Source organism: Ambystoma mexicanum, chromosome 5q (assembly GCF_040938575.1).
Source record: "Ambystoma mexicanum isolate Mex_15411 chromosome 5q, UKY_AmexF1_1, whole genome shotgun sequence".
NCBI lineage: Eukaryota > Metazoa > Chordata > Amphibia > Caudata > Ambystomatidae > Ambystoma > Ambystoma mexicanum.
The window spans coordinates 1,215,864,165-1,215,879,678 of NC_090933.1; the positions used below are offsets into that span (position 1 = coordinate 1,215,864,165).

The 15,514-nt window shown below is 45.5% G+C and overlaps 1 protein-coding gene and 1 long non-coding RNA gene across 5 annotated transcripts in view; one reads left to right on the forward strand and one right to left on the reverse strand.

Annotated features, from left to right (window-relative positions):
- The window catches only part of TSNARE1 (t-SNARE domain containing 1), a 1,594,453-nt gene that overhangs the window by 621,278 nt on the left and 957,661 nt on the right, over positions 1-15,514 (reverse strand). The window lies entirely within an intron of this gene.
- Positions 1-15,514, forward strand: part of LOC138498697 (uncharacterized) — a 120,568-nt gene that overhangs the window by 5,161 nt on the left and 99,893 nt on the right. The window contains exon 2 of the long non-coding RNA XR_011278842.1: positions 3,531-3,750. This is a non-coding gene — a long non-coding RNA (uncharacterized lncRNA). The remainder of the gene's footprint in view (positions 1-3,530; positions 3,751-15,514) is intronic.

Sequence of the window (15,514 nt, forward strand, 5' to 3'; positions counted from 1 at the left end):
GAATCTTATAGTGAGATTGGTAGGGAAGTTGTGTTTACGGTGAAGGCTATTGAATGGAAGGTAAAAAAGAGGAAGCTTTATGCCATTGTGTTAATTCGGGGTATACCCAGATCAATGCTCATGGATAGTGGAGCTGATTATACATTGATAAGTGTGCAAGTGTGGAAGGAGAAGTTCAATTGTTGCACACTGTGGGAGAACTGTGTCAGAGCAAATGTATTCGGTGATGTACCTATAGAAATCATAAGGTGTTTTAATGCTGAACTGCAGTTTAAAGACAGGAAATCCACAGGTACCATATATGTTACCAATAAAGGGGGAGAGTTGCTTTCATGCAGTGACCAAGCTGAGTTGAAAATCAGACTTGAAGCGAGTCATCCTGAGCAAGTTTTGTCTGTGAGGGGGGAGGACATCACAGACCTACAAGTGGATAAGGTTTCCCACAAATTGGGATGCTTGAAAGGGTTGGTCCATAAAATCCGGTTGAAGAGGGGGGCAGTACCGAAAATTGCAAAATTGTGTACTATTCCTCTTGCCCTTAATGAAGGTGTAGATAAAGAATTAAAGAGAATGGAGAGCGAAGGAATTATATAGAAAGTAGACGCTTCTGAGTGGGTTAGCCCCATTGTGGTCAGGAAAGCCAATGGATCGTTGAGACTATGCATTGACCCAAGACATCTGAATAGTATGGTAGTGGCAGACAGGTTTCCTTTACCCAGAATAGATGATCTACTTGTGGGGGTGTCTGGGCTCCAAGGTATTTTCCATTTTGGACCTAAAATCTGCCTACCACCAGATTGAGTTACACCCTGATTCTAGAGACCTCAGGGCATTCATCACACCCATTGGCCTATTTAGATGTGTGCGCATGCCGTTTGGATTGGTTTCGGCATCAAGTGTGTTGCAGAGCATAATGCACAGATTACTTGGGGGAGAAAAAGGAGTCATGTGCTATCAGGATGATGTACTAGTGAGTGGCAGTGATGAAATGGAACATGATCGATGACTAAAGAGAGTTTTGGACATTTTGAATGAGGTTGGTCTCACTGTTGCTTTAGAAAAGTGTACATTTAAGGCCAACTAGGTAGTTTACCTAGGCCATGAGATTACGGGTGAGGGTGTCAAACCCAAAGAAGAAGTTATTGAGGCCATACGGAGGATGGAAGAACCCAAGTCAAAGGCAGACGTTTTATTATTATTGGGTTTAGTTGAGTTTTATGGCACATTTATCAAGGGTCTATCAGATATGTCTAGGCACATGAGAGTGCTCACTCGCAAGGGGGTGGTTTTTAAATGGAGTGATTATTGTAGGAAAGAATTTGAGATGATAAAAGAATCCATCGTCAACGCACCCATTCTGAAAACATTCGAAGAAGGGAAATGTACATTGCTTTTTGTAGACACTAGTGATTATGGCGTTGGAGCCGTTCTCATGCAAGATGATCCATTTGGTGTGCATACTGTGGTAATTGCTTCCAGGTCGTTGAAGATGCCTGAAAGTAGATATTCTGTGGTAGAAAAAGAAGCTCTTGCTTGTATTTGGGGAGTTGAAAAGTTTAAAAGGTTTTTGTGGGGCAGGGAGTTTACGATCTGCACTGACCATAAACCATTAGTTGGGATTTGTTACTAAAGGTGGTTTGGAAAGTGTATCAAGACGCATAATGAAGTGGGTCCCAGCGCTGCAAGGCTTACAATTTACCATGCTTCATATCAGTGGCAAGGTCAATGTCACAGATGTCTTGTCCAGGTCGGTTCAGCGAGAAGGTCATACCAGTGAGGGCCAGTTACGTCCAGAGGAGAGTGCAGAGATATTTCGAGTACATGAGACATTGAAAAAGGATGATTGGGACATTGCTTGTAGTGAAGACGTTGTTTACTAAAGGATACGGACACTGGTGTGGGAAGGTAAAATAATGAATTACAGTGGTGACATGGGTGGATTTGCTAGAGTGAAGGAGGATTTATGGGCTCACAATAATTATTTACATAGAGGACATCAGATGGTTGTTCCATTTGGAATGAGAACACATGTAATAGATTTGGCTCATGTTGGACATCTAGGCCTGGCTAGAACCAAGGGTTTAGTGAGGTCTGAGTTCTGGTGGCCTGGTATGGACAAGGATACTGAGGAACAGGTTAAAGGTTGTTCGGAGTGTGTTGAAGGAAATAAAGGACTAAGAGTACAGAAGGTCCCCATGATAATCAGAGAATGTCCCCATGTCCCATGGGATGAAATTGCTCTGGATCTTTTAGGCCCATTAAACATTGGAGGTGCTAGAGATAGCTACCTATTGGTGGTTATGGATATATTATCAAAATGGCAAGAAATATGTGTGCTTAAAGACATCTCCAGCAGAAGCATTATGAAATTCTTGGAACAGTTATTCTAGAGAGAAGGGTTTCCCAGGAGGTGTTTGTCGGACAATGGTTCCCAACTAGTGTCTAAGGAGTTTAGAGATTTCTTGGATAGGCATGGGATAGAACAAGTCAACACATCCTTATATCACCCCCAAAGTAATGGGTGTGTAGAACGATTCAACAGGACCCTTATGGAAGCCAGTAGGATCGCGGTAGCCACTGGTGGGGATTGGATGAGGACAGTGATGGAACAGACATTCCAGTATAGGATAACTCCCCGCAGTATCACGGGTTTAACTCCATTCGAGATTTTGAGAGGTAGGAAGCCCAATTCACACCTGTGTCTGGGTTGGATGGGTAAGTCAAAAATGGTTGGAGTGGATCTGGAACAGTGAGAATGCAAATGCTTGAATCAGGTGCCAGATCCAAAGAGCGATATGACCAAAAGAACTGCTGTAGAGAATTTAAGATTGAAGATGGTGACTGGATTAAGATCAAACTCCCCACCAAGGTTCGTAAAGGAGCCTCGCTATTTTCTGAGCCCAAACAAGTGGTAAAGGATTTGGGCTCTTCGGAATTAGTCAAGGGAGGTGGCATTTGGAATAAAGAGAGAGTGGCTCTCTTTAAGTCAACCAACGAGAGTGGATGATGCAAGGAGATTAGTGGACATAGGGCTGTGGACATCCAGGTGGTAAAATACACAGAAATTCTATATTAGTTGCTTTTGTTCAACTTAGCATCTTAACATTGTAAATATGTGCTTAGGATAAGTACAACTTTAAAATTGTGTTTAATGCGGCTTAGGATTTTGCTCATTCTTCAACTCTAATGTCATTCGCCATATTAGTTCTTGTTTTATGATTAAGGAGAGGAGGTGTTAGGGTAGGTACTTGTCATGAAAGGTATCACTTGTATATTCTGTTCAGTACATGTAGGCTGTTGTGTGCCTTAACATTGCATTAGTATGACCAGCATTCCATCACTGTTAGTTACCTTGGAACATAGACTCTGCATCATTTGGAAGCTCTATGTTCTAAGGAGAGTGAAGGAAGAAGTCTAAGAGGACAGTTGTGCAGTCGCCTGCCGGGGGTCGTTTCAAGTACAACTGGATTTAATAAAAGACTTGAACGACATGATCCAGTCTCTGCCTGTGTTACTTCCCTACATAACAGGCCCCCTCTGCTGCTGCCCCCTTTTGAGGACTACAGGACCATCGCGGAACTGCGAGACGACCGGACAGCGCAATCTGGAAATTGGCCGTCGGGAGCCGACTTGAGAAGTATCCCGCCCGCGGTTGGCGAGTGTCCAGACATGGTCCAGACGAGGGGAGGTGGCGAGCCGCTTTTGGAGGGGTGACCATGGTCGAGCAGCCCCGGATCACAAGGACTTGATGTGAGTATGGCACACCCAACCAGCAATGTAATGTTGTGTGGGAGGGGGAGGAATTGTAACGAGGGTGGCGGATGGAAACTGATTTCGGTTAATAATTAGCGGTAGATGTGTAAGGTGTAGCGGGACAGGCACAAGGGCTGTCTGCTACAGTGTCACAAAGTGGATTGGGTGGGGCTTCGAGCGCCCACGTGTGACGGACAGATCGCGCGGATTGGTCTAGATCGCAGACACCTGTATGAGGCGGGGTATGGCTTTCCTATGAATTGATGTCGTAGATCAATGAGTAGATGAGGTTCACTACTAGTTGAGCGTTTTAGCTCGGTGGGTAGATTATGTTTTCCTGCAGGAGGTAGCTAGATTGTTCCCGAGTGTGGAAGATAATTGGCTGGTTAAGCTCCCCTGGAGCGGGGGCGTATCACACGCGAGGTGACGCAGCGTGCACAGTCCGATTATGATAAGTAATTGATTGTTGATTACAGACGTAGTGGGAAGACAGCTCTGGGGTTAACGGGAAATGAAAGTGTCAAGGATAGCGCGCTTTCATTGGTTCTGAAATTGTACGTACTTGTAATGGTTGGTGACGTCACCCATAGGGCTTGCATAGGATACAACGGCCATCTCGTGTTCATCCAAGGGTGGTTAAGAGCAGGAAGTACAAAAGGGTAGAGGCGAAGGGGGAGAGGTGGCCGTGCACGGAGAACGCTGGCTGCGCTCGACAAGGGGTTGCCAAGAAGAGGGAGGGGACTGAGCAGGCAGTGAGGACGGGGAGGAGGAGGAGCTATTTTGAAGGTGTGCCAAGTACAGGCGGCACAGGAAAGTGGGGTAGCTCAGAGGCACGCCACACAGGGCACACAGCCGCAGGGAGCTTCATGCACCACGGCCTAAGGGGGCCATAGTTGTACGATCGGGAAGGAAGGAGAGCAAGAGCAAGCACTTTAACATTGAAATTGCCTTTCTTTTCAGCGGACTGTCAGAAGTCCCCAGCGTACGGGTGTCATGATGCCTACCTCCAAGGAGCCAGGTCTGACCCAGCAACCCCAGAGGCAGGCATCATTTCCCCCAGGGGAGTGCCAGCGGGCCCAAGCTGGGGCCCTTTGGACCTCTGTCCTGGCGCCTTAGGCGCCAGGCTCATAAAGCTAGACATGTGTTCAAGTGTTTTAATGTGCACTTACCTGATGCAGATCATGCTGCCACATCCAGGCCCTCTTGAGGCCTGAATAGGAACTACTTTACCTGTGGGACTACTTTCCACCCGGGTGTGGTCGGGGAAGGATACATACCTGATCGGAGGAAGGATACACACTTGGAACTTCTTCCAAAGCTATTTAAACCACACCCGATCAGCAATTCACGCTTCGCGTTGTTCTGCTCCTCGCAGCTGGACGCTCACCGTGTCAGCTCCTGCATCTGGACTTCAGCCATGCCTGTCAGCATCCTGGGTCACCTGCAAAGGGAGACAAGAGACCTACCAGCTAATCTGTACCACAGAGACATCACCGCCGATCCTGAAAGGGAAGACATCATTTTAAAAGCATTTCGTTACGATTGCTGCAGCGCTGCATTTCACTCACCTTTCCTGGGTTCCTCCATCTTCAGCAGCGATCATCCGGATACACAGCCACTTCCCAGAGCCTAGAGAAAAAGACAAGAATAAGAGGTGAGAGAAGGAAGGGAATAGGAAAAGCTCAGTTTCCTTCTAAGACTTACCTGTTGGGTCATTCCCATTTCATTTCGGGTCTTGCTGCTTCCAAGCATTTTCCGGCCCCCGGCCCCTATGGGGAAAAGACATCAACATTAGCGCTTTGTTGCAAGAAGTCTCCAAAGGAATCTTCATTCATCACCTGAAAAAAGACAATGAACATTATTATTTAAAGCTTGAACTTTTGAACTTGCAACAGAACTTTTACAGCGCCTTACCAGTATAATCAAGCTTACCTGAACTCCCATCCAACCTCAATCCAGTGAATTAACTGGGTTCAACGCGCCCCTGCGTCAGAAGCGGGATGGAGAGCTCGTCCTTTCAGACCCTAAGGTGAGACTTCACGGGGAATCGTGGAAGGGTATCGTGGAGGGTTGGAAGAGAGTGGGAGGCTTGAGCATAACTCAGTCAGTAGGTAATACTCCCTTTTCACGCACAGGGGTATATTCCTACGAGCCGGAGAAGCCAGAGTAGAGGGCCCTTCCTGTCCATCTTCAGAGTCCTGCGCTTCACCATTGAAGAAGCATCAGCACTCGAAGCCAGACCTGCGCCTCCGTGGGAACCAGGTGAGCGTTACAGAACGCGAAGCCTACCCACAATTTCCCACCCGGGTGCTATGGAGACTTCCGAGACTGACCAGCTGGCCCAGCTTTTGAGGGAATTACGGGCAGAGGTGCACTCAGCCCGCCAGGAGACTAACGCTCTCAAAAGAGAACTGATCTTATCTAAGGAAAGAACTGATGACCTAGCCAAAAGGTTATTACAGGCCCAGGCAGGGCACACTCCTTTACCTAATTCTGGAGACATTTCCACATCAGTGGGTTTGAGTAACCCGGTACAAATTAATCTACCCGGACACATGCCTTTGGCCCCGCCTGAACGTTTTGCGGGGGATCCCAAGAAATATGCCGTCTTTATGAACCAATGTCGTTTACACTTTCTATGCAGACCCGGAGCCTTCCCTAACGACCAGACCAAGGTAGCCTTTATACTATCTTACCTCAGTGGCAGTGCTGCTGATTGGTCTATTCCATTGGTAAATCAGGATGATCCCATTCTCCGGAATTTTCAGGGCTTCCAGGCCAGCATGGAAAGATTGTTCGCTCGACACTCTCAAGGACAGGCCCTTGATAACGAACTGCTATCCGTACGACGAGGTAATCAGGATCTTCTGTCCTACATAGCCAACTTTAACAGACTGGTTGTGGAACCTGGATGGCCAGAAAGCAAAAGGATCACATTGTTTCATTGAGGCCTGCGCGGAGAGCTTAAGGATGTTCTAGCTCAGATAGTAAACCCACCCCAGGTCTGCGCAGACTACATTGACTTGGTGGTTCAACTTGATCACAGAATTCAAAATAGAAAAGCAGATCGGTTTAAGTATGAAAACCGAGCACTGATCAAAACCCACGCTACCTCCAAGAGTACCGACGTATCTGAACCTATGCAAATCAGTGGTGTTAAAGGACCATTAACGCAGAAAGAACGAGAGAGAAGGCGGCAAATGCAACTTTGTCTGTATTGCTGGACTTCCGGTCACTTTCTTCGAAATTGTCCAGTTAAACCACTTAAGAAGGTGTTTGGAGCTACTGATAACGAATTAGTGACACCTGATTCGGGAAACGACCTAGCCCGGCAAGCGTAGGGGTCCGCTTGCCGAGCTTGAAAACTAACTCTTTGACCTCGCATTTCGTCATGCCAATGGTGCTCGTGGACCCAAAACAGCCTCAGCAGTTGCATGCTATAAAAGCATACATCGACAGTGGAGCTATTGGAAATTACATAGACCGTGAATTGGCTTCCAGGATTAAGCTTCCTCTCCGCCCGAAAGTAACCCAAGATGTCATTACTACAGTAGATGGAACCGAAATAGCCTCAGGGCCTGTAACGCATTCCACTGTTGAAGTGACACTGGTGGGTCAGGATGGACACCGGGAAGCAATCGTGTTTGATGTGATCAAGGCCCCACAATTTCAAGTAATTCTTGGAATTCCTTGGTTAGAAACACATAATCCCAGAATTGACTGGCGAGCAAAGAAGATAAGTTTTCCCGATTGTGAACCAACTTGTTATCCAAGAAATCCAGCTATGGGTCTAGCCACAGCAACTTCCACCCCTGTACAGCTACCGTCTGAATACCAAGAATTCCAAGACGTTTTTCAGAAAGAACAGGCTAACACGTTACCTCCCCATCGGTCTTATGATTGCCAGATCGATCTGGTACCCAATGCTCAACTACCTTCTAGTAGGATTTATGCTCTTACGGAACCTGAGAACCTGCATTTGCGTCAGTACCTAGCCAATGGTTTTATTCGCCCGTCCAAGTCTCCTGTCTCTTCAGCTCTGTTCTTCGTGGCAAAAAAAGAAGGCGACCTTAGAACGTGTATAGACTATCGTGCCCTAAATCAAATAACAATTAAGAATCGTTATCCTCTGCCCTTGATCCCTGAGCTTATTGACCAGGTGAAAGACGCTTGTGTGTACACCAAGTTAGATCTCCGAGGAGCTTATCACCTGGTGCGCATAAAAGAAGGCGATGAATGGAAGACTGCATTCCGCACCAAATTTGGGCTCTTCGAATATCAGGTGATGCCCTTCGGTTTGTGCAATGCACCTGCCGCCTTTCAGTACTTTATGAATGATGTTCTTCGGGAACTTATCGATGTCTGTGTCATTGTTTACATTGACGACATCCTGCTGTACTCTTCTTCAGAATCTGATCACAGAAAACATGTTAGGGCAGTTCTTGAGAAACTGCGCCAACACAGACTATTTGCAAAACTCGAAAAATGCGTTTTTCATACCACAGAAGTTGAGTTTCTCGGATTCATCCTGACACCTCAAGGAGTCCGAATGGACTCGCGAAAGGTGGACGCCATCCTCAAATGGCCATCTCCAAGCTCGGTGAAGGGAGTTCAGAGCATGCTCGGCTTTGCCAATTTCTATCGAAGATTCATCCCGGAATTTTCCCGAACAGTCCAACCCATCACCGCTCTCCTAATGAAAAACAAACGCTTCGAATGGACTCTTGAGGCCGAACAAGCCTTCCAGGACCTGAAAACCAAATTCACCTCTGCACCTGTATTGAAGCACCCGCACCCAGATCTCCCGTACATAGTGGAAACCGATGCTTCCAGTTCGGCCATGGGAGCTGTCCTGTCGCAAAGAGACCCAAAAACTAACCAACTACACCCAGTGGCCTTTTGGTCTAGAACATTTTCTCCTCCTGAAATCAACTACGCAATTACCGATAGAGTTACTGGCCATCAAATCTGCTTTCAAGGCTTGGCGTCACTACCTTCTCGGGGCAAGACACACCTTCACCGTAATTACGGACCACAGAAACATACAGTATTTAAAGACGGCCAAAGCTCAATCTTCACGACAACTCCGATGGGCTCTATTCTTTGCGGAATTTGATTTTGTAATTACCTATCGCCCTGGCTGCAAGAATGGAAAAGCAGACGCTTTATCCCAGATTGGCATGGAAGAACCTAATTCGAGCTTAGAACCTGTGCCCATCATACCTGAGCAAAGAATCTTAGGCTTAACTTCATTGCAATCTATTGAGGATATCCAAACGCAAGTAAAACAACTTCTAAACTCTTCAACCTTATTGGAATGGAGTCAAAAGGGTCCTCATTACACCGTTAAGGATGACTTACCCTACTTCCAGGAGCGGTTGTTTCTGCCAAGTAAAGAATTGCAAGAACTTTTTATTGCCCATCATCATGAATCTTTAATGGAAGGACACCCTGGTATCGCTAAAACGGAGTAAAAAATCAAACACCACTTCTGGTGGCCTTCTTGGAGAAAAGACAAAGTCTTTTGTACGGTCTTGTGGAATTTGCGCCCAAAACAAGACTCAAAAGAAAAGGCCAGCCGGCCTACTTCAACCCTTGGATATTCCACCGGCACCATGGCACACCCTGTCAATGGACTTTATAACAGATCTGCCTCCTTGTGCTGGTTACAACACAATCCTTGTAATTGTGGACCTATTCTCCAAAATGGCCCACTTTATCCCTTTAAAGGGTTTGCCTTCAGCTTCCACCTTGGCCAAGGAATTCCTGGAGAATATAGTTCGCATACATGGTTTCCCTTCCATTTTAGTCTCAGATCGTGGAAGTCAATTTATCTCACATTTTTGGAAGAAGTGTTGCCAACTAGCACAAATAGATATGGGGTTATCCACCAGCCACCACCCCCAGACCGACGGACAAACCAAGAGAACCAATCAGACTCTCGAGCAATATCTTCGGTGCATGTTACACCAATCCGAGTTAAATTGGAAAGACATCCTTTGGATCGCAGAATACGCATACAACAATTCAGTGCATTCTGGAACCGGACAAACCCCCTTTTATACTTTGTATGGTCACCATCCTCAGACCTCTGACTTAGATCCACCTCTGACCCTGTAAATGCCCGCAGTAAATCATCTGCATTCCACAATAACCCGAGCCTTCAAAGAAGCTGCAACTCATTTACAGCAAGCCAAGAAAAAGTATAAAGAAAACGCTGATTTGCACCGAAGTAAAACTCCTCCTTACCAAGTAGGAGACCAGGTATCGCTAGCAACTAAACATTTACCCCTCAAGGGCCCGCGAACCTTCAATCCCAGATTCATAGGACCTTATCCCATCAAAGCTATAATCAACCCAGTGGCCTTTAAACTGGATCTACCGTCCAACATGCGTATTCATACAGTGTTTCATGCATCACTTTTGAAGCCAGTACAACCAGGAACCCGATTGTCCAAGCCTCCAGATCCAGTTCAAATTGAAGGGGAATTAGAATTCGAAGTTAAAGACATTTTAGACTCCAAGGTGGTAAAGTCGAAACTCTTCTATCTTGTTGACTGGAAGGGATATGGACCTCAGGAGAGATCGTGGGAGCCTAGTAACCATGTCCACGCACCTCGATTAGTACAAAGGTTTCACCTGAGATTTCCGAACAAGCCCAAACCCCCCGGAGGGAAGAACCTTGGGAGGGGCCTTGAGGGGGGGTACTGTCATGATGCCTACCTCCAAGGAGCCAGGTCTGTCCCAGCAACCCCAGAGGCAGGCATCATTTCCCCCAGGGGAGTACCAGCGGGCCCAAGCTGGGGCCCTTTGGACGCAGTCCTGGCGCCTTAGGCGCCAGGCTCATGTTGGACCTCTGTCCTGGCGCCTTAGGCGCCAGGTTCATAAAGCTAGACATGTGTTCAAGTGTTTTAATGTGCACTTACCTGATGCAGACCATGCTGCCACATCCATGCCCTCTTGAGGCCTGAATAGGAACTACTTTATCTGTGGGACTACTTTCCACCCGGGTCTGGTCGGGGAAGGATACATACCTGATCTGAGGAAGGATACACACTTGGAACTTCTTCCAAAGCTATTTAAACCACACCCGATCAGCAACTCACGCTTCGCGTTGTTCTGCTCCTCGCAGCTGGACGCTCACCGTGTCAGCTCCTGCATCTGGACTTCAGCCGCGCCTGTCAGCATCTTGGGTCACCTGCAAAGGGAGACAAGAGACCTACCAGCTAATCTGTACCACAGAGACATCACCCACGATCCTGAAAGGGAAGACATCATTTTAAAAGCATTTCATTACGATTGCTGCAGCGCTGCATTTCACTCACCTTTCCTGGGTTCCTCCATCTTCAGCAGCGATCATCCGGATACACAGCCACTTCCCAGAGCCTAGAGAAAAAGACAAGAATAAGAGGTGAGAGAAGGAAGGGAATAGGAAAAGCTCAGTTTCCTTCTAAGACTTACCTGTTGGGTCATTCCCATTTCATTTCGGGTCTTGCTGCTTCCAAGCATTTTCCGGACCCCGGCCCCTATGGGGAAAAGACATCAATATTAGCGCTTTGTTGCAAGAAGTCTCCAAAGGAATCTTCATTCATCACCTGAAAAAAGACAATGAACATTATTATTTAAAGCTTGAACTTTTGAACTTGCAACAGAACTTTTACAGCGCCTTACCAGTATAATCAAGCTTACCTGAACTCCCATCCAACCTCAATCCAGTGAAGTAACTGGGTTCAACGCGCCCCTGCGTCAGAAGCAGGATGGAGAGCTCGTCCTTTCAGACCCTAAGGTGAGACGTCACGGGGAATCGTGGAAGGGTATCGTGGAGGGTTGGAAGAGAGTGGGAGGCTTGAGCATAACTCAGTCAGTAGGTAATACTCCCTTTTCACGCACAGGGGTATATTCCTACGAGCCGGAGAAGCCAGAGTAGAGGGCCCTTCCTGTCCATCTTCAGAGTCCTGCGCTTCACCATTGAAGAAGCATCAGCACTCGAAGCCAGACCTGCGCCTCCGTGGGAACCAGGTGAGCGTTACAACGGGGCCAGGTAAAAGGTTGACATTGAGAAAGGTGAAATTGTAACATGGCAACGTACTACGGGTCGGGGCAGGAGCAGGGTTGGGTGCTCAGAGCAAGCACTTTAACTACACCACACCAACACATCTGCACGACATTGTCACTGCATAAAGAGAAAATGATAAAGTACAGCATTGAATGGACACAAGGAACAGACAACAAAATAAGGGTACCGTGGCCGCCCAACGGCAGCTTCGTCACGTTTACCCAACACTACCTACTGACATACCTACATAATACCTACAAAGGGAAAAAGTTAGCAAACCATTTAGAGGTTTTTAATCTTTGGAAGATGTTCCAGGGAGGTACACCGGGAGCGCTGTGTAAGTGACTTCAATCCAGCAATCCAACTAAGTCAATGCTTAGGATGGGATGCCCAATGGAAGCCTCATTTATATATTTTATGTCAAAGTTCTTAAATCTGGATGATGAACCCTTATATAACACCCCTCTCTTTGAACCCCCCTGACCTCACTGAGCCAAGAAGTAGGTTTGTTTTGCAAATTAAAAGATTTATTTGAAGAATTAAACAATATATATATCACACTTTTATGAATAAAATAATATTCGAATAGCACACTTATGAATATGGACGGTAATCAACAATGGGTAATATTACAAAATTGACACTCTCTTTAATCACTTAGGAGTAGGAATATGAAGGATACTGTAGCAGAGAATACCTTATATGATTCAAGGAAATGCAATGATGGGAAAGAATGCAACACAGAAATAACTTGATATGATTTCAATCAAAAGATAATGTGATCACTTTTTCCCCTGTGACTACTCACTCCCCCCCCTATGCAATATGAAGAGATGGAAGGAGGGTACACAGGTTTCAAGAATACAATGCAGTTCAATTCCAGTTCCCCAGCAAGCTTAGAGAAAACAGGTATAATTTTAAAACACAGGTCAAAACGCTTTTGAATGCGATTGCAATGGATGAGGAAATATGCTAAAATGATTTTAATTCACTAAAGGATATTCAGGATAAGTGAGAGTTACTTGGGATTAGTTCAGGTCAACACTAGTAATGATTCATGAGTGATTACCAGATTTAAAACGAATCTAAGCAGTTGAAAGCAAGAAGCAGCTATTTTAACATGTGGTGAAATGGAGCTAAATTGCAATTCACGGCACTTTCCGCGTGCGTAAATCGCGATTATGGAAAAACTATAAGGAATGTCATTTTAGGTTTGTTAGAAAGCTGAGGATCTTAGCTTTAAATGACAGGTAAATTACGCTTGTAGGACGTGCGGTTCAAAAGATACAAACCTTTTTGTGAAGGTAGATTTTCAGAAATAAAGTCAAGATTTCTGAATGACAGATGGCGCTTTTACAGATTTGAAATCACAGGATGGACACAAAATTCTAAATGCAGTTCTGGACAGGTTGAAATGGATGGGATAAGATTACTTTAAACTAAGAGATTGGTTCTGTGCAGTTCTAGACTAGATACTCGCTCCTAGTTTTGGAATGGAATGGAAATAGGCCTCGTCACTGATCTGCTCAGGTTTGGACTTCACTCGCCACCGAACAGTCTCAGGCACTGGTTCTGCTCACAGCAGGGCCTCCGGTCTGGGTCTGACGGGTTCTGGATATAGCGCTGCTTTCTGGGTCTGGGTTCTAGCACAGGGTTCGTGGCTAGAATAGAACAGCTCAGCCCGGCTGTTGAATGTGAGAATCAGGTTGCTAAAGTTCTGAGGCCTGCTGAGAAGGATTCAGCTTGTGAATTAGGCTTTTGCTTCACAGGTCTGGATTCTGGAGCTTGGTTCTAGAGTCTGGTCTCTGGATCTATCTGGAGTCTTGAGTCTGGATATTGTCTTGATCTGGTCCGGCAGAGTGCTTCGCAGGAATCAGTTGAAGTGGAAAAGTGAGTGTGTCATTGCCTGTCCTAAGCAGTCTCTTTTTATGTTTTTTCAAAGTTGGTGGGAAGGCCGATTCTACATGCCCAACCCCCTAAGGATTTCATAGGTTAGGGGATTCCCTGTGACCTGACTGGAGAAAGGATTAGCGTGTCAGAATGAGTCAGACTGATGCTGTGTTTTACAATCTAGTGAAGAAACTCCCATTTGCTTTTACTTAGAAAATCAATTTTTCATAAAAAAACATATTTCACAGAGACACAAGTTGTTGAGAATACATATAGACCTCACGGATGAATTAAGGCAGGTCTCTGTTCAAGCCCCATGTTCCTACAAGCCTGGGTTCAGAAATGACTACTTATTTTCGTTTTTGGTGAATTTCCCAATATCGGTTCTGCACCAAATTTTTCACAGACATACACACCCTCTCTGAGCATATTACTGTAAGTTCTTATGTTTCTAGCATAAACACTGTATCTACAATATTAATAAATCCCGGGGTTTGGTCTCAGAACATCGTACAGCGTCCAGCTTAGTCTTGAACCGTGAGTGAATTTGTCATTTTAAGAATCCCAAAGTATCATATTTTTGTCAGCTCAGTAAAATTTGTTATAAGCAATTTTATAAAACATACATTTGCTCTCAATTGAATTCACATCTCAGTCTGGTCCGCCCCCACAGAGCTGGGTGAGTCAGATGCCATATAGCCTGTCTCTCCCAGAGCAGTTGTTTGACCAGTTACACCCAAATCAGCATATTCTATTCAGCTGAAAGAATCCATTATCTCTTTTACTTGCCAGCAGGGGAAATCTCCTCCCTCCGATTAACATGTCCATGCAACATCCTCCCCTGTTGGTGGGAAGGCCCAAGTGTGAAAGGTTCCCATGGACAGAAGGCCTCTTGAACTGTTAATTAAATCAGATTGCCTTCTAGTCAATTGCAACTTAGTTCTTTGTAAAAAAATACATTTATAAACTCACAGTAAAAAACATATCTTTAAATCAAGTCTTTTTCAACAATGAAATCACTGTGTGGCACTCTATCTGGCATTTTGATAGAATTCTCTTCTTTGGCATAGTTTGGGTTCAGTTGTTCAGTTTTTACAGATATTTTTTTTAAACGCCAGCTTTCTGATAGAGGTGAGCAACGGTACTATACCCATTTTTTTTTTCATTTCAATTTTATTGGTTTTGTAAAAGTTTGACATTCAAATATATCCAAGTTACATCTCGTGATTCTAAAAGGCGAGCCTTTACAGTGAATTACATTCTCATTTATCGTATGTAGAGTCTTTAGAATTCAGATAAATAACAGGTAGGAACAACAAAACCCATTCCATGTTTCTCATTATGTCCCACCCCCCACCCCCCTCACATAAACTCAGACCTGGGAACGAAGAGAGCATTAAATAATACCTGTAAACCGACATTGTACTCGTGGCTTCGGGCAAAGAAGACGCACACTGATTCAAAATTCCAGTAACACAGACACGTCATGTGATAAACCAAATTGACACGAAACTCAACAGTGTTTTGCACACAATTCCTTCACGAAGCATATGTCGATCGAAACTCAGACCAGGCGTTTTCAACAATATCACGATCTCCGTGTAAGGCTGCAGTCATACATTCCATTCTATAGATGCTCAATCCGACCGCCAGCCATTCAGTTTTGCTGGGGAGTGCGGGCCTTTTCCATGTCATGGTAAGACATGCTCGTGCAGCCATCAGGAGACCCTGCACCATCTTGCCTGCCTTCACAAACTTGTCATCTGATTCAGTTAGGGCAAACAAAATGAGCAGTGGATGCTTCTCTCTGTCTTC